General features: G+C 37.9%; 1 pseudogene; it reads right to left on the bottom strand.

The window, feature by feature from the left end:
* Nucleotides 1-15497: 15497 nt before the first annotated feature.
* On the bottom strand, nt 15498-15989 carry LOC111527140 (annotated as a pseudogene).
* Between the last annotated feature and the right edge of the window lie 4045 nt (nt 15990-20034).

Genomic DNA, 20034 nt, shown 5'->3' with positions numbered 1-20034 from the left:
ATGACTGGAGTAACTGATCACACTTTCTCCACTCACATGTCCATTGCATTGAAGCAGTAGCAGTAGCACAGGGGGAGGGATAGTTACAACATGGTCTAAGTTGTCAAGCTGCCTGTGTTTGAATCCTGTCTCCTTAACTTATTCATGGTGATCTTGGACAAGTTTTTGCTATGTGTTTCTGATTCTTGATTAGTAAATTATGGATAACAATGGGTCCTACCTCATACTGTTATTAATGTTGTGAAGCATAAATAAGACATTACATATAAAGCACCTAGAAGAACATAGTATGAATTCCCCAATAATGCATTATAGTTCACAAAATTCATTGAAATAAAATTCTTTTCAAAAATTGTTGCTTCAACATATTCTCCTGCCTTTAAGAATCATTGCTTCAAAATAATAAGAACCATATATGACAAACCCACAGCCAATATCCTACTGGATGGGGAAAAGTTGAAAGCACTCCCTCTTAAGAACCAGAATAAGACAAGAATGTTCACTCTCACCACACCTATTCAACACAGTACTGAAAATCCTAGCCAGAGCAATCAGGCAAGAGAAAGAAATAAATAATATCCAAATTGGAAAAAAGGAAGTCAAATTATATGTTTGCTAATGACATGACCGTATACCTAGAAAACCCTAAAGGCTTCTCCAAAAGACTCCTAGACTTGATATATGACATCAATCAAGTTTCAGAATACAAAATTAATATCCAAAAATCGGAAGCATTTCTATAAATGAATAACTTTTGACCTGAGAACAAAATAAATAACTCAATCTCATTTACAATGGACATACACACACTCAATAAAATACCTAGGAATACATTTAACCAAAGAGGTAAAAGATCTCTACAAGAAGAACTACAAAATGCTGATAAAAGAAATCATAGATGACACAAACGAATGGAAAAATATCCGATGCTCATGGCTTGAAAGAACTGATATTGTTAAAATGACCATACTGCTCAAAGCAATGTGCAGAGTCAATGCAATCCTTAACAAAATACCAATGTCGTTTTTCACAGAATGAGAAAACAAATCCTAAAGCTCATGAAGAACCAAAAAAGGGCTTGAATAGCCAAAGCAATCCTAACCAAAAATAATGAAGCTGGAAGCATCACATTGTCCCTCTTCAAATTATACTACAAGGCTATAATTACTACAACAGCATGGTATTGGTACAAAAACAGACCTATAGATCAATGAAACAAAATAGAGAACACAGAAATAAAGCCACTTACCTACAACCAACTGATCTTAGACAAAGTCAACAAAAATAAACAATGGGGAAATGCTAACCTATTCAATAAATAATGTTGGGAAAATTGACTAGCCATATGTAGAAGAATGAAATTGGACCCTTATCTCTCACCATATGCAAAAATTAACTCAAGATGGATTAAAAAGTTAAATGTAAGACCCAAAACTGTAAAAATCCTAGAAGAAAACCTGGAAAAAACTCTTGTGGACATTGACCTAGAGAAATAATTTATGATGAAGATCCCAAAAGCAAAAGAAACAAACAAACAAAAAAAGAATAGACTAATTGGACTTAAACTAAAAATCTTTTGCACATTTGGGAGGCCAAGTGGGCAGATCACGAGTTCAGGAGATACAGACTATCCTGGCTAACACAGTGAAACCCCGTCTCTACTAAAAATACAAAAAATTAGGCAGGCGTGGTGGTGGGCACCTGTAGTCCCAGCTACTTGGGAGGCTGAAGCAGGAGAATGGTGTGAACCTGGGAAGTGGAGCTTGCAGTGAGCCGAGATTGCACCACTGCACTCCAGCCTGGCAATAGACCAAGACTCCATCTCAAAAACAAAAACAAAAAACAAAAAACAAACAACAACAACAACAACAAAAAAACACTTTACGCAGCAAAAGAAATAATCAACAGAGTAAATGGACAACCTACAGAATGGGAGAAAATATTTGCAAATTGTGCTTCTAACAATGAACTAATATCCAAAAATCTACACGGAACTCAAACCACTCAACAAGAAAAAAACAAACAACCCCATTAAAAAATGGGCAAAGGACAGTGACAGACATTTCTCAAAAGAAGACTACAAGTGACCACCAATCGCATGAAAAAATGCTGAACATCACTAATTATCAGAGAAATATAAATTAAAACCACAAATGAGATACCACTTCACGTTAGTCAGCATGGCCATTATTAAAAAGTCAAAAAATAATAGATGTTGGTGTAGACGTGGAGAAAAGGTAATGTTTGTACATTGTTGGTGGGAATGTAAGTTAGTTAAATCTCTATGGAAAACAGTTTGGAGTTTCTCAAAGGACTAAAAATAGAACTACCATTTGACACAGCAATCTCACTGCTGGGTATCTATTCAAAGGAAAAGAAATTATTAGTCCCAGCCTTCCCTTCTCCTCTCCATGTAAGAAAAACTATGTATTTGGAAAACTGGATTTTGGGTTTTGCTTATATCAAGTCAGGCAAATGTGCAAGAGGAGGAAGAGAAAGAAAGGAAGTGAGGGAAAAACAAAATTTTTTGAACCGAGTGTCCAGGTTGAGTGAGTCGTGGGGAAACGAAGGTCTAGAGGATCTGCAAAGTGTAGGGGTACTACTTGGGGTAGGCTGGCCTGTTCTTCACACTTCCTTTCATCTTTTCCTACTTTAGGCTCCCCTCCTGCTTTATCCTACTGCCTTTGATTTTGCTGAAGTGTGAGTTCAAGCTTTGGAGCCTTGCTGTACTTACATTTGTCCCCTCATTTCTTTGAACAGACTTACAGCTAGATTCCCTCCTGGCTTGGTACAGTCACTGATCTCTGTTATTGAATGAACCATCTCTGGTATGTCTTCAGAAATGACCTTCCTCATATGACACCCCACCCCAACAATGCTAGCAGCCTGAGCTGGGAGCGGAGCACCCAGGCCTCACCTCCCAAGCCCTGGCCTCAGGTGTGCTGGGTGTTAGAGTAAGAACAAAGCTTAGTTGATGTTAATTACTTGATAAGTTTGTACAGTAATGATATCTTATATGTATTGTTACCTGTGGCTTACAGTTACAATTATTTTCTGGTATCTTACTATAAGACAAATAGCGTTTAGGATGATTAAAGGTGAGAGAAACTGAAGGGCAAAATATTAGTCAAGTGGTGAATTACAAAGGCTTATAATACGAATGGCTCCAAATGGAAATTGGTGTGTCAGAAAGATACTTATAAAGAGAACCAGCAAGGTCTGGTAACCACAAAGGTAAGCGGGGAGGCAAAATAGGACTTTTGTAAGAAATAGGACTGTTGTAAGATTTTACAATGTGTAATGGCAGGACAGTGGCATGACTGTCGAGTATGAATGATGGCAGAGGGTGGTAGATTTGGTGGAGACTAAAACTGATTCAACAAAATTTGTGTTTACCATGATCAGTTTGACCCAATGATGGTGACATGTTGCAAAATTGGGTCTATGTTGGAGGCAGAAAAGAAGATAAGCAGATTTGTTTGATTATCTTTCTAAATGTTCTCTGAAACCACAGGATGAGAATATTCCCTCGGTAAAGTGAAAACACTATAATTGCTTCAGTGCTATGCCTCTGAAGAGATGGCCGAACAGTTCTGATTTATGGAGAGCTACATAAAATCTTTTTTAAAAAGATACTATGTTTTCTAAAATTCCAACAAAGGCAAGAAAGTAAAATAAACTTTAGTTGGCCTTTTGCAAGAACTATCATTAAAAGATGTTTCTGGACTTGGTTGAGAGCAGTTTGTTTACATGAGGCAAATGGCCATGGATTGTCACCTACTGTGTGAGTAAATGTCTATTTTTTATTCAGGTTTCAGAAATAAACTGTTGCTCATGCCTAATAATGTCTTCTATCAGGTTTAACAATCTAGGTTAGGGAGAGGATCAATTTCACAAGCTAAGAAAAATCAAATGTTGTGCCAAATCAGGACAGATCTTTCTGAAGAGAGTGTTGATATTGATTCTACATGTTAGAGGACTAACATGCATGCTAAATAAGGTAGAATCTTTCAATTTTAGTCTTGCACTCAGATTCTAGTGTTTTCTGATGGTAACATATTTGGAAGGGAGAGTGCAGTTGCTGGGTTTAGCTTTGACTTATTCCTTTGCATGATCTGTAAAGTTCATAAAGGGATATCTATTTTAAAAGATTTTCAAAATGACATTTATTACGTGTGTCTGTGAGAAATTCTTTATGTTGTGTGCTTTTGCTAAAGAGGTAAAGGTTTTAAAAATACCATTCTTTTACAGTGTAAACAGGAAAGATTTTGAGTGGGTGGATTAGTCAGCAGACAGAACAGGGGAAAGCATTTGGGGATGAAGACTTATTATGGAAGTACGAAGTGACAGAAATGACATTTCTTGGCTCTGTTCCCAGTATTGCTTGCCGGACGCAATTTGCATGTGAAACAGGCAGCATTCACACCCAAAAGTGCCACCTTCTAATCAACTGGTAATGCTTTTAAGTTTATGTGTGTTAGTGTTTCAAAAATCAAAAAAGGCTTTATTAACCTATGATATACTTGCCAAAGGCAAACATAAAAAAAATAAGCAATCCTGAAGAGCCTCACCATTTTCCTTCCCATTACCTACATAAGATGAATATGCTCTTCCAAAAGCAAAGCAGTCACTTTTTCTTACTTTGTTGTGAAGACTAACATGGCTCACTCTCAATTATCAAATCTGTCCTGAAATAATTATCAGTGAGTCATGAAACGACCTTCTTAAACTGAGTCTATGTCACTCGATCTGTGTTTCCAAACTGTAAGGTTAATTTTCCATGTCCTTGAACCTCAGTCATGTTAAGTTAGGCTATAGAAGAAATGGGGAAAACAAATTCAATCCATGTGTGATCATTCTACCTACCTCTACATAACCCTAGAGATATTTGCGAGACTCAAGGTTTCAAGGATGGTATGAAAATCATTGCAAACTTGTTTATATTAAAATTCCCAGTAAAAATTTGGAATTGCAATAACTGAGGAAAACAGGAAAGGCGGGCTTTTGTAGACACTTAACCCTCTTTTGTAGCTTTCAGTGGCGGAGTATCAGAAGTAATAACACAGGTCATTTGTTGAGAATTTTAAGAAGAATGTTTTTAACATTAAAATTTAATGTGTTATCTACAATTGCTAGATAAGATTACCCCTACTGTGGTAACTGGCAAGAAACAATGAGAGTAGAGGCGTGAAGAAAATTGGAATGTAAGAGAGAACTGACAAGTTTACAATATTAAAAACGATATTAGGGTGGGCATGGGGGGGGCTCACGCCTATAATTCCAACACTTTGGGAGGCTGAGGTGGGCAGATCACTTGAGGTCAGGAGTTTGAGACCAGCCTGGCCAACATGGTGAAACCCCGTCTCTGCTAAAAATACAAATATTAGCAGATTACACACCTGTAATCCCAGCTACTCGGGAGGCTGAGGCAGGAGAATCACTTGAACACTGGAGGTGGAGATTGCAGTGAGCCAAGATCACATCATTGCACACCAGCCTGGGTGACTTTGTCTCAAAATAAATAAATAAATAAAAGTAAAAGAAAAGAAAAATATTAGTGAGGACGAAAATGTCCACTTTAACACGGGGGAAAACATTTTCTGTGTCTAAAGGAAATAAAAATGAAATGGCTTCCCCAAATCAAAAAGCCTAGACAAATGATTCAAGCTAAGCCCTGATCCTGCTCCTGAATTCCGACCCAGGCATAGCTTAAGAGTTACAGTGACTCTTCTAAATTCATCAGAGGAGAGAGTTGAAACATATTAAGACTTTGATTTAAGAAGCTTTTCAATTTTAAAATGTATAACTAGTTAAATAACTGTCCATTGAATTGGTTTTTCAAGAAAATATTTATTCTTTATTAATAAGTTAGAAGTTACCATGAATCAGACCATCATTCTGAAATATTGCCGACCAACATCTGTTTCTTTTCCTTTCTTTTATTTACTTATTTACTTTTATTTTTTTAATTTAGACTTCATGTTAATCTTCTCTGCATTGTTCAAATTTTAGTGTATGTGCTGTCCAAGGCCTCCTTCTCAAACTAATGCGGGAGAAGGTAATCAGGGAGGGCTGGACAGCCTCGAACTCACTTGCATGGTTGCACGGAATTACGAAGAGCTGGGTGCACTCCTCCCGCTGCCCTGGGCTGCCATGACTAAGTCCTGTATTCCTTATATGGATGCCAGTAGTGTGCTCCTCAAAGGTCTGTGCTCCGTGGTATTGCGCCAGCTCAGCATTGGCTGTTCTCTAGGGAAAAAATTGTGAAACTTCACAAACCTGAGTTAGGATTAGAGACTACAGCTGCCAAGTCATAGTTCATGGTTGAGTGCCGACAGTAAACACCCAAGAAAGCGTGTATCGGGATGAAGGACATCTTACTGATTCGAATTTCCAGTGTTGGAAAGGTGAAGTTTTCCCTCCCAACCCCTCACACTCGTTGAAAAGTAACTCCCCATCCCTTGAAAAGAAATTGACTGTTAGGCAACGATGATTTGAAATTCAGTTGGGAAAGTTTCCGGAATAAGGTTAAAAAACTCCATCTTCAGGAACAAAAAAGAAATAAAGCATTTAAATCAACGATGAATGAAAATATAAATTGGGATGAAGAAAATCATAGGATATGAAAATAGAGAAAGAAACACTGAAATATTAGAAAAATACAGAATATAGCAAAGAGAAAATAATTCTACAAATTTAAATATTGCTATAATTCCATTTCTTCTTATTTTTGCCTTTTTAAGTATTCACTAAATTTGACATATTTCTATTGGTGGTCAATTTAATATTTTTACTGGCAACTTAAATTCTTGGCTAAACTTTCCAGAGCTATTTATGGACATTTTCCCTTGCCTGCCTATAAAAACACATCACTGGAGTATTTTTAACAGCAAAGTCTGTATGAGACAGTCTACTTTCCTGACCTGTCAGATACTCATGGCTGTTTCTAAGTAGCCTCATTTGTAAGGCCTTGTGGGTTTTTGTCCAATTGGTGTTGTTTTTATTTTTAAAAATGTAGTGGTATATTCATTAAGAATACACTACCTATGGCTAGAATTCCACTTTACAAAATTCCATGCCACTGTAGGCATTTTTGTTACTTCCAGAAATAACTGTTACATCTAAGTGATCCTCAGGGAAGGATTTGCCGTCACTTTGATAAAATTGAAGTTGTAGACATCTTTTATTTCTGCAAGCTTTAGCATGGTTTATATGCAAGAAGTGGAGAGCAACAACAACAAAAAGAAGTGTAACCGTATCTTTTTCGAATAAAATGAGCTATGGGGGGTGTTTTTGAAAGGTTATAAAATATTATTCTGTACCTCTAAACAGAAATGTATTTATATCATATACATCAGAAATGGCAAATTAAGTTTCATGGCAAGTGCCAACTGATCTTCACTGATTAATTGCTAGTAGCTGTCTGAAGCATCATATTGAGAAAAGTTCAGAGGTTTAGTTCAGTTTCAGGTAGAAAAAAAATGCCATCCTTTCAACATTTTCAAGAATTAAAAAAAATGATTATGACAAACCCACAGCCAATATCATACTGACTGGGCAAAAACTGGAAAAATTCCCTTTGAAAACTGGCACAAGACAGGGATGCCCTCTCTCACCACTCCTATTCCACATAGTTAGGGCAATCAGGCAAGAGAAAGAAATCAAGGGTATTCAGTTAGGAAAAGAAGAAGTCAAATTGTCCCTGTTTGCAGATGACATGATTGTATATTTAGAAAACCCCATTGTCTCAGCCCAAAATCTCCTTAAGCTGATAAGAAACTTCAGCAAAGTCTCAGGATATAAAATTAATGTGCAAAAATCACAAGCATTCTTATACACCAGTAACAGACAAACAGAGCACCAAATCATGAATGAACTTCCATTCACAATTGCTTCAAAGAGAATAAAATACCTAGGAATCCAACTTACAAGGGATGTAAAGGACCTCTTCAAGGAGAACTACAAATCACCGCTCAGTGAAATAAAAGAGGACACAAACAAATGGAAGAACATACCATGCTCATGGATAGGAAGAATCAATATCGTGAAAATGGCCCTACTGCCCACGGTAATTTATAGATTCAATGCCATCCCCATCAAGCTACCAATGAGTTTCTTCACAGAGTTGGAAAAAACTGCTTTAAAGTTCATATGGAACCAAAAAAGAGCCCACATTGCCAAGACAATCCTAAGTCAAAAGAACAAAGTCAAAAGAACAAAGCTGGAGGCATCACGCTACCTGACTTCAAACTATACTACAAGGCTACAGTAACCAAAACAGCATGGTACTGGTACCAAAACAGAGATATAGACTAATGGAACAGAACAGAGTCCTCAGAAATAATACCACACATCTACAGCCATCTGATCTTTGACAAACCTGAGAAAAACAAATGGGGAAAGGATTCCCTATTTAATAAATGGTGCAGGGAAAATTGGCTAGCCATAAGTAGAAAGCTGAAACTGGTTCCTTTCCTTACTCCTTATACGAAAATTAATTCAAGATGGATTAGAGACTTAAATGTTACACCTAATACCATAAAAACCCTAGAAGAAAACCTAGGTAATACCATTCAGGACATAGGCATGGGCAAGGACTTCATGTCTAAAACACCAAAAGCAATGGCAACAAAAGCCAAAATTGACAAATGGGATCTAATTAAACTAAAGAGCTTCTGCATAGCAAAAGAAACTACCATCAGAGCGAACAGGCAACCTACAGAATAGGAGAAAATTTTTGTAATCTACTCATCTGACAAAGGGCTAACATCCAGAACCTACAAAGAACTCAAACAAATTTACAAGAAAAAAACAAACAACCCCATCAAAAAGTGGGGAAAGGATATGAACAGACATTTCTCAAAAGAAGACATTCATACAGCCAACAGACACATGAAAAAATACTCATCATCAAGGGCCATCAGAGAAATGCAAATCTAAATCACAATGAGATACCATCTCACACCAGTTAGAATGGCAATCATTAAAAAGTCAGGAAACAACAGGTGCTGGAGAGGATGTGGAGAAATAGGAACACTTTTACACTGTTGGTGGGATTGTAAACTAGTTCAACCATTATGGAAAGCAGTATGGCGATTTCTCAAGGATCTAGAACTAGAAGTACCATATGATCCAGCCATCCCATTACTGGGGATATACCCAAAGGATTATAAATCATGCTGCTATAAAGACACATGCACACGTATGTTTATTGTGGCACTATTCACAATAGCGAAGACTTGGAATCAACCCAAATGTCCATCAGTGACAGACTGGATTAAGAAAATGTGGCACATATACACCATGGAATACCATGCAGCCATAAAAAAGGATGAGTTTGTGTCCTTCGTAGGGACATGGATGCAGCTGGAAACCATCATTCTCAGCAAACTATCGCAAGAACAGAAAACCAAACACCGCATGTTCTCACTCATAGGTGGGAACTGAACAATGAGCTCACTTGGACTCGGGAAGGGGAACATCACACATCGGGGCCTATCATGGGGAGGGGGGGAGGGGAGAGGGATTGCATTGGGAGTTATACCTGATGTAAATGACGAGTTGATGGGTGCTGACGAGTTGATGGGTGCAGCACATCAACATGGCACAAGTATACATATGTAACAAACCTGCACGTTATGCACATGTACCCTAGAATTTAAAGTATAATAATAATAAAAAAAATAAAAAATTAAAAAAATGAATTTAGTGGAGTTATGGTCATGCTTGGCAGGAAGAAATAGTCCAGTCAGCACAGAGATACATGTGTCACCCCACTAAAGAGTATTATTATTTTGGATAAATAGACTAATTTTTAAAAATTAAAGGCCTCTAAGATGTTTGGAAAGACTGTTACATTAGTCACTGACAACTTAGTAGTAAATTAATTAAATAATCTAACTTCTCATTGAGATCAGTTGAGCTGTGGGAATGGCATGGGGCTCGATTATGGGAGAAGAGGAGTGGCAGGTTGTGGGCAGGAGACAGCGGAAGGCTTCCTAAAATGTAAATTTCTTTTGAGAGACTTTAGCTCCATAGATTGCCAATGTCTTATCTAGGTCACTGCTGAAAATGTCAGACAGAACCAAGCCTTGATTTGACACCTGCTAAACATTATTTATGTCCTGAGGCTGACATCAAACTCTCTGTAACCATTCTATTTATAAGTTTCCTGAGCACCCTTCAGCATTTCCAGATCTAAAGTGTAGTAGCACTCTCAGCACTTAGCTGAAAAATTTGCCTGAAAATACAGTGCTCTGGATTAGCATAAGAATCTTCTTTCTGTGACTCTGTGTACTTTCATCTATAATTTAGAGGGTGGTAGAAATTCTATGAGACAGAGCTTGAAGAGACTTGTAGTTTAACTGTAGCTTACCCTAGTTAATTGTGTAATTTTGTGCAAATCACTTAATTTCTCCAGACCTCAGATAATGAAGGTTAGTCCAGATCAGCACTTCCCAACTCTGGCCTCCAAATTCCAGAGAATTCTACTTACTGCGGAGGGCCCACAGATACATATGTAAACCAGACTTGCCAGTGTGAAAGACTGTGGAGTTAGCATGTTCAAAGGAGGACCTTGTACCTAAAAAGATGGGAAGCATCGGTGTAGGTTCCAGACAAGCTTCTATATCTCTCTGTCAGCCTTTGACTCATAGACCCCTCTTCTGTATTTGACAAGAATATATATATTTAACAAGGATAAGAACAATCACTTCTATTTTATGGAAAAGTAGCAACACATAGAAAAGTATAATTAATTTTCCCTATCTTATATGATGGCTTCTCAACTGACATAGGAATTGAATGATGTCTTTTGGGTAAGTTTATTTTCTTCAGTTTAGTTCTGTATAGGATCCTATTATATTTAAGCTTACCTTGATAATAGTTAAACTAGCATGAATGTTTAATTAAATAAAACACATAATCATTTTATTTTATTTAATTAAAATTTTGCCCTTCAGTTGATCACTTCCAATGAGAAGCAGGAGCAGAATGTACAGTAAGTGACTTTGGTACAAGATAGAATTTGACTTTTCCCAGAATTAAGTGGTGGAGTTTCACTGTCAGCTAACATGAGCTATGGAATCTTGGCTCTCTTCAGAGCTACATGACTCCAGATACTCTTTGAGTATGCCAGGAGATATTTAATCTATGATGTCAAAACTTGCAGGAAATTCAAGCTAAAGAATGCATGTTACATACTCATTAGGACACCAGAGAAATTTTCTCAGGTCATACTGACACACTGTATGTGGAATTGACGTCTTTGAGAGATCAAACTTTCATGGATATTTTAAAAACGTGAACCCTGGTAAATCTTCACAAAAAGATCCTATGTAAGCAGCTACACACAAACATAGGTTTGTTAACTGACGAATACCAGAAACTGTGGTCTTTCTTAATTGCATGCAGAAAGATACACATTTTCCATTTCTGAGAGTTAGTGAGATTATTTTTAAAAAGTCAAATGAGAAAATAGGATGGTTCCATCTTAAAACTGGAGGTCTGGTGGGATAATACACAAATTCAACCATTCCCTCTTTGCACACCCCAGGCCTTGTGGGGTACGTAAAGGGTAGCCCATGAGTTTACATCAGGGGTTCATGAACCTGCTTAGGCAATGAGCCTCAACTGTTAACTGACTAAATACTATATTTTGTATATTTTTACTTCTATCTATCTTTTACATGTATGCTGTTGTGGTTAATACAATACTAATTCGTTAAAAGGTGTTACTGAAATTACAGTATCTTTTTTATACTATCTTTTTGATGTTATAGATATATTAACCTCCAATTTTAAGAGCTCAAGAATTATCACGTAGATGTCTGTGAAACTTTGTTTGTAAAGGGTCCTCATTTTGAAAGGTTGGGAACCACTGTCTTAATGGATTCGGGTAAAATGACAGGCTGCTGGAAAGCTATTTTGGGCAAAGGGGCTCTCTTGTCGCAGCTGCCTGTGTGCTAAGATAAAGGGCAAAGTGTGACTTGAGAAGAAGCAATCTTAACTAGCGTTTGCCAGGCCACAGATTAACTTTACTTGTGTGCATAGTACTTGGTGTGAGAAATGACATCTCTCCCAAATCTCAGGTGTCAGCTTGTTTCAAAGTTATTTGGCCAAAACAGCAATAAAAATACAATAGATTCTAAATGTTCTATTCAAGCTCACACTCCTAGGCATTATATTATACCTCTGAATCACTGAGATTGCAAGGTTAGTGAAACAACATAACAGATATTTGTTGTGGGAGGAAGAAAATAATCAAGTATTAGCTGGACGAAATACTGAACAACTTTAGGTATAGGAAGTTTCGCGTAAGAGAAACTAGTTATGGCAAGCAAGGAGGCTACCACCCTCTAGTGGTGTCCTTTCTACTTTTCACCTCAGCTACTTCAGCATATCCCTGAGAAGTTGCCTCTTTTACTTATTTTTTTTTTTTATAAAGTTTACCATCTATTGCCAATCTCATCTTCATATCACAAAAGGCTTTCATCTCCTTTGTTAAAAGGCACATACTCTCATTGTATTTTTGTATATTGGTGGGTTGTGTTCGTTGCTATACAAAATTTTTACATTTAACAAAATATAAAAGGTAGTAAGATAGTTCTAGTTCTTACTCCCAAAGAAGCCTGCAATATAGGTGATGATAAGTTCAAAGATAAAATTTATGGTACATATTTTCCCATCAAGGTCAAAGAGTAATTATATATATAGAGAGAGACAGAGTCTCATTCTGTCACCCAGGCTGGAGTGCAGTGGCATGATCTTGGCTTTCTGCAGCCTCGACCTCCCAGGGTAACAACTGATCCTCCCACCTCAGCCTCCTGAGTAGATAGGGCTACAGACACGTGCCACCACATCTAGCTAATTTTTGAAACTTTTGTAGAGATGGGGTCTTGCTATGTTGCCCAGGCTGGTCTTGAACTGTAGGCCTCAAGCAATCTTGCCACCTTGGCCTCCCAAAGTGCTGGAATTACAGGCATGAGCTGCTGTGCCTGGCCAGTAATTATATCTTATTTAGTAGAAAAATAATCATTTGATCTTACATGCTTGACTCACTGGTTATTGGGATGATTTTCAGTACTTTCAGCTGCAAGTTTTAAAAAAGAAAATCATAATGTGAGAGGAGTTACGGTGTTAAATAAAACTAGCATAGGTGTATGTGATGAGGGAGGATGGCAAAGGGGGAGGAGAAGATTCCTGTCTGAGCCGTGTCCCTTATTTACACCTGTTCTTAAACTGTCATATTTACTTATTACCTTGCTTGTAAGAAGATGAAAGGTGGTTAAGCTGTCACTGATAGGTTTAATTTATTTTCCATGTTATTAAAATGACATTACATGACTAATTGTCAGTGTAATGACCTAATTATTAACGAGCCTGCTGTCATGTACATGAGTGTCCAGAAAAATGTCTGGATTTCCAGTCGATTTATATCTTATGACTTCAAAATCTTTGATCTGTAAGGGTGAAGTGTATGCTAGGAACAGGAATAGAGGTTTTAGAATTGTTTCTATGACCAAGATCAGTAAATTCTCATCGTGTAAGTGAAAGAGCATCATTGTGCTAAATACCACATTCCTTTGCGTATCCACATACGACGGGGCTGCGTAATGGCGGCAAGAGAATCCTAAAACAAGTCACTCTAACAGATTTCAAAATATCCCTAAACATTGAAAACATTTTGCCCATGTCTAGAGAGAGTCTTTTAAAAAAAAAAAAAAAATTAAATATTTTTATTCATATACACACACATTTAATTTTAAATATTTTTAGAGCCTGGACTGGGAAAAATATTTAAAGGTAAACTGACTTAAAATATGATCTGACTTTGAAAGACCTCATAAAGTTTCTGAGGAAGTTAGTTGATTTTATAGGATAAATATGAACTGATTGTGTGATATTACAGGGAAAAAATTCAATGTAGACATTGCCCGCATTAATATAAGTATGGTATTTAGATCAGTGCTGTACTCTACCCTGGTCAGACACATGTGAAATACTGTTCTCTATTCTGGGCATCAGAGTTTAATGATATCGACGAACTACATAGTATTCAGCAGCAGGAAATGTGGGAAGCCATATGGAGGATACTTAAACTGGGGAAATTACTTCTAAAATACTAAAGATACAGTGATGCTTTAGCTCTTTTCGAATATATGAAAGACTGTGCTGTAAAGAGAAACAGGATGTGGGAGGAAACAGGTATTGAGTCTAAATCTATCGTTTTTTGTTTTTGTTTTTTATATATCTCTAGCTGTATTTTTATAACTCCCCAGTTTATTTTGAAATATTTGTGATTTCGACATTATCTCAAAATACACAGAAATTACCTATATCTGCCTATACATTTATTAAATGCTGATGAAGAATACTTAATATTTAAGCATGCAAATAATAAAGCTTTTCCCAACTTTTAAAATTATTTTTAAAAATAAGCCAATTTATATTGGACACTTGGGTTACATGTGCATATAAAAACAGTCATATTCCTCAAGTGACCATAGTTAGACTAGCATACAAGCGTCCTTCTTTCTGGATATAATTAAGTTTCAGAGGCAAAGTGGTTCAGATGGGAGCAAATGAGCTGACCTCCTCATGAAGTAAACTCGACAAAAATCATGAAGTATTGAAGGTGCTAACGACTGTTTCCATAAATGTTTCTCTCTTCCCTATCTTTTCAATATACAAGTGTGCACTATGGGTGTGTATAAATTAAAACACTTCTAATCTAGACTGTGAGCTCCTATGGGGAGGGCTACTATCAATCCATAAAAGGCCCTGGGGAAGAGAGAGGTAGCACAGGGAGCAGAGGGCACCTGCCCTCCATCAGGCCATCCACACAAACCTACTGAAGAGGTAGACTTGACTAAGTGTCAGCGGGCTTAGATGCTGACCTGGGCCTTCAAGTGAGGTTTTCCTTCACTATGTTTTATGTTGCTTGTTCTACTATTTTTTTTTTTTTTTTTTTTTTTTAGACAGAGTCTTCGCTCTGTCGCCCAGGCTGGAGTGCAGTGGCCAGATCTCAGCTCACTGCAAGCTCCGCCCCCCGGGTTTACGCCATTCTCCTGCCTCAGCCTCTCCAGTAGCTGGGACTACAGGCGCCTGCCACCTGGCCCGGCTAGTTTTTTGTATTTTTTAGTATAGACGGGGTTTCACCGTATTAGCCAGGATGGTCTCGATCTCCTGATCTCGTGATCCGCCCGTCTCGGCCTCCCAAAGTTGTTCTACTATTTTTGTAATTGGGGCAAAGTGAGATGTTCAACTAGTCTAAGAATGCTTAATATACCCCATAAACTGTCAGAATCAAATAATTTTATTAATTCTTCTGCCAAACGTAACTGATTTCCATCTACAATATTTTTTAAAGTAAGAAACAGTAAGTCAACTGAACAAAGAGCTGGGCCTTTGGGCTCTGGAACATGATTACACACTGAGAATGCAGGACCTCAGGGTGGGGTCTAGTCAGGCTGGCCACAACAGGGCATGAACGTGCCTCAGTAGGCCTTCTCCAAGAACGCCCTGCAGCACCTGACACATTGCTGGTACACCGTCTCAAAGTCAGAGTCATTCCCATAATAGGGATCTTCAATAGTAAGTTGTTTTTGTGGATCATAGCTCCCAAGTAGTTCAATTTTAGCTTTGCAGGTTTTAACTTGATTACTTTTTCTATTCAAATCTCTCAGATTGCTTTCATCCATACATAGTATATAATCAAACGTGGCAAAACCTTCTTTGGTAATCTGCTGGGCAACGTGGCTCATGGGAACGCCGTGCCTCTTCATGCAGTTCTGCCCTCGATAGCCAGGGGCGTTCCCTATCTCATACCCGGATGTCCCCGCGCTGTCTGCCCTCCAATTCTCTGAGATGTTTTGATCAGTTACAAGTTTCCTGAAAACTGTTTCTGCGATGGGTGATCGACAAATGTTACCCAGACACACAAACAGCACGGACTTGGTAGCCTGTTCCGCCATCTTTCCGCGCGCAAAAGCGCCAACCTAAATGTTTCGTTTTAAAGTTTCAGTTTTTTTTTTTTGGGGGGGGGGCGGAGTCTCGCTCTGTCGCCCAGGCTGGAGTGCAGTGACGCGATCTCTCTGCTCACTGCAAGCTCCGCCTCCCGGGTTCACGCCATTCACCTGCCTCAGCCTCCGGAGTAGCTGGGACTACGGGTGCCCGTCACCACGCCCGGCCAATTTTTTTGTATTTTTAGTGGAGACGGGGTTTCACTGTGTTGGCCAGAATGGTCTCGATCTCCTCACCTCGTGATCCGCCCGCCTCGGCCTCCCGAAGTGCTGGGATTACAGGCGTGAGCCACCGCGCCCGGCCTAAAGTTTCATCATTTTCTGTGTGTAATTTGTCTTGAATTTGTTTCTTTCCATTCCTCTCATGTAATATGTTTCGTATATTTGTCCCAGTCCCCCTATTTTCAATGTTCCTACTTCAATTTGGATTACTGTATTAAATGTATATCTGGTTTTTACTGCTCATCTTTGCCCTCATCCAGCTTTAATTCTGATACTAAATGATTCTTCCTAAAATATTCTTGATATCATGAAAGTATAATTTGAATTTATGTCTGACCTTTAAATGTTCTCATGCATAATTGATGCTGATTTTACTTATTTAGTCTTATTTTCTAGAATTTCTGGTGGGCTATCTACTCTAAGTTTGTTCCTTCACTATCCCACACCTGTCATGCTCTTTGCCAGTCTCTGTCTTTTCTCAGGTTGTATCCCTTAACTACTCACTTCTAAACCTCTGTCCAGAGATCCCTCTTCATGCATCAAATTCCTGACTATTCTTGGAGAGCCGTTACATGTCATTGTTTCCCTCAGGCCCTTCTTAAGCTATTATAGTCATAATAATTTTGTCTCATAATTTCTATAGCCTATTTTGACTATACCATAATTTTTAATACTTGATTTTTTAGTAAGATATAACTACAAAATAATACCTATTCCATGACATTGTGCATCAATCTCATTCTAGTCAAATGTTATACTTTTAGAGTGTTTTGCTGCAGTAATGGCCACAATTTATCCAAGCCTCCTTGTACCCATGAACTTGGATAGATCCTCCTATAATGACTCTTGACTATTTGACATAATTTGGCCAAAGAAACAACAATCAAATGTGATACCAAAAAACCTGAAAAGTATTATGCACTGGGGCTTGCCTTCTCTTGCTTCTTATGAGAACCCTAAGACACTTAAATGGAAAAACTGATGAAAACATGTAGCCCAGGCCATCTCTGTCTCCCAGTTCAGGGCCAATACTAACCAAGAGCCAGCATCAATTGCCAGACGTGAGTGGGGTTGTTCTAGAAGCACTAACCCACAGCCAACCGAACCAGCAGATGCAGCTGAATGTCTGAGCCCAGGAAAGACCAGCAGAACTGGCCAACTGACATTGCCAGCTGGCATTGCTAACTCATAGAATTGCTAGCTAGAAAAATAAATGTTGTCTGAAGTCCTAATTTTAAGAGTGGCTTATTTTGCAGCAAAATATAACTAATGTAAGGGTTATTTATTAACTGGTTTTTGTTGGGGTATTAGATCTGCTTCAGCTTCTATACTGTGTGAAATTTGAGGATAAGAACTGTGACATCTTTTCTAAAATTTCAGGATTTTAGACAGTGCTAGGTTCACAATTGACGTCTGATAAATTATTTATCAAATTGGTATTTGATAAATAATAATTTTAATATTGTTTTCTTGGTACCATGAGGATTAGATTAACAATCTTTACACATAATATCACCTGAATTTTCTTTTCTTTTCTTTCTTTTCTTCCTTCCTTCCTTCCTTTCTTCCCTTCTTCCTTTCTTTCTCTCTTCCTCTCTCTCCTTCTCTCCTTCTCTCTTTCTCTCTTTCTCTTTCTCTCTTTCTCTCTCTCTTTCTTTCTTTCTTTTTTCGTTTTTTTGAGACAGGGTCTCACTCTATTGCCTAGGCTGGAGTGCAGTGGCCTGATCTCAGCTCACTGTAATCTCCACCTCCCGAGCTCAAGTGATTCTGCCACCTCAGCCTCCTGAGTAGCTGGGATCACAGGCACACACCACCACACCTGGCTAGTTATTTTTATTTTTATTTGTAGAGATGGGGTTTCACTGTGTTGCCCAGAGTGGTCTCAAACTCCTAAGCCTAAGTTAATCTGCTCACCTTGACCTCCCAAAGTGCTGGGATTACAGGTGTGAGCCACCGTGGCTGGCCATCACCTGCGTTTTCTAATTTTAGATAAGATAAATATTTTTGAAGAGGGCAAAGGACATGAACAGGTACTTTTCAAAAGAAAACATACATGCGGCCAACAAGCATATGAAAAAAAGCTCAGTATCACTGATCATTAGGGAATTGCAAATCAAAACCACAATGAGATGCCTGCTCACACCAGTCAGTATGGCTATTACTAAAAAGTCAAAACAAAATAACAGATGCTGGCAAAGTTGCAGAGAAAAGGAGACACTTATACACTATTGGTGAAAGTACTGATTAGTTCAACCATTGTAGGAAGCAGTGTGGCAATTCCTCAAAGAACTAAAAACAGAACTACCATTCAACCTAGCAATCTCATTACTGGGTATGTACCCAAACGATATTAATTGTTCCGCCATAAAGACGCATGCACACGTATGTTCATTGCAACACTATTCACAATAGAAAAGACATGGAATCAATCTAAATGCCCATCAATGGCAGATTTGATAATGAAAATGTGGTACATAATACACCATGGAATACTATGCAGCCATAAAAAAGAACAAGATCATGTCCTTTGTAGGAACATGGATGGAGCTGGAGGACATTATCTTTAACAAACTAATGCAGGAACAGAAAACCAAATACCACATGTTCTACTTAAAAGTGGTAGCTAAAAGATGAGAACACATGGACACAAAGAGGGAAACAACAGACACCTAGGCCTACTTGAGGATGAAGGGTTGGAGGAGGAAGAGGAGCAGAAAAAATAATTATTGGGTACTAGACTTAGTATATGATGAAGTAATCTGTACAATAAACTCCCATGACACAAGTTTGACTATCTAACAAACCTGTACATGTACCTCTGAACCTAAAATATTAAAAAAGAAAAGCCAAAAACAAAAAAAGATAATTTTTTTTCTTTAAAAAGATATAGAATTTATGACATGCATATCCTGGATTGAACCTCCAATTTTTAAGAAGTTGGCATAAAGAACAATACTGAGACAATTGGCAAGATCTGAATGTGGGATGCATATTAGATAATAGTAATTCATTGATGTCAAATTTCTTGAATTTTGTAATTATACCATGATGATGTGAAAGAAAGATTCAAGAAGATACCATACTAAATTTACTACTACTAAGTGCACATATATGTACACATACATACATATATATGGAGAGAGGAAAGAGAAAGAACAGTTATAATGAAATATTAAGAATTTGGTGAATCTTAAGTAAAAGGTAAAAGATGAGTTGTGCTATTCTTGTACCTTCTCAGTGTTATTTGGAATTTTTATTTAAAAGAGAAAGAAAAAAAAACGTAAGACTCACTACTCACCAAGTAGTTTAAGCATTTCATTTATAAAAGATCTAGGTCACTGTTGTTCAAAACGAAAGGTCTATTGGACACCAAGAATGAGTTGCCAGTTACTCCATCAACTCCGCTGTCATCATTCATTAACCGAAAGCATTTACTCTTCAGTTCACTGTGGAGTGTTAGGGAGGAAAAAGCAAGGGAAGTGTTCACTGAGTGCTGTAGACTGAGTGGCCAGCAATCAATGTGGGAATCTTTAGGCTTATCAGATTTTCTAACACATGAAACATTTACAAGTAGATTCTAAGAATAAGTGATTTCCAATATTATTCTTAGAAATAATGTAGTGTTAGGCCACGTGCAGTGGCTCACCCCTGTAATCTCACCGCGTTGGGAGGCCGAGGTGGGCAGATCACTTGAGTTCAGGAATCTGAGACCAGCTTGGGCAACATGGCGAAACCCCGTCTCTGCAAAATATACAAAATTTAGCTAGGCCTTGTGGGGCGTGCCTGTGGG

Source organism: Piliocolobus tephrosceles, chromosome 3 (assembly GCF_002776525.5).
Source record: "Piliocolobus tephrosceles isolate RC106 chromosome 3, ASM277652v3, whole genome shotgun sequence".
In the NCBI taxonomy this organism is placed as follows: Eukaryota; Metazoa; Chordata; class Mammalia; order Primates; family Cercopithecidae; genus Piliocolobus; species Piliocolobus tephrosceles.
This window is presented reverse-complemented; position numbering and strand designations above follow the sequence as displayed.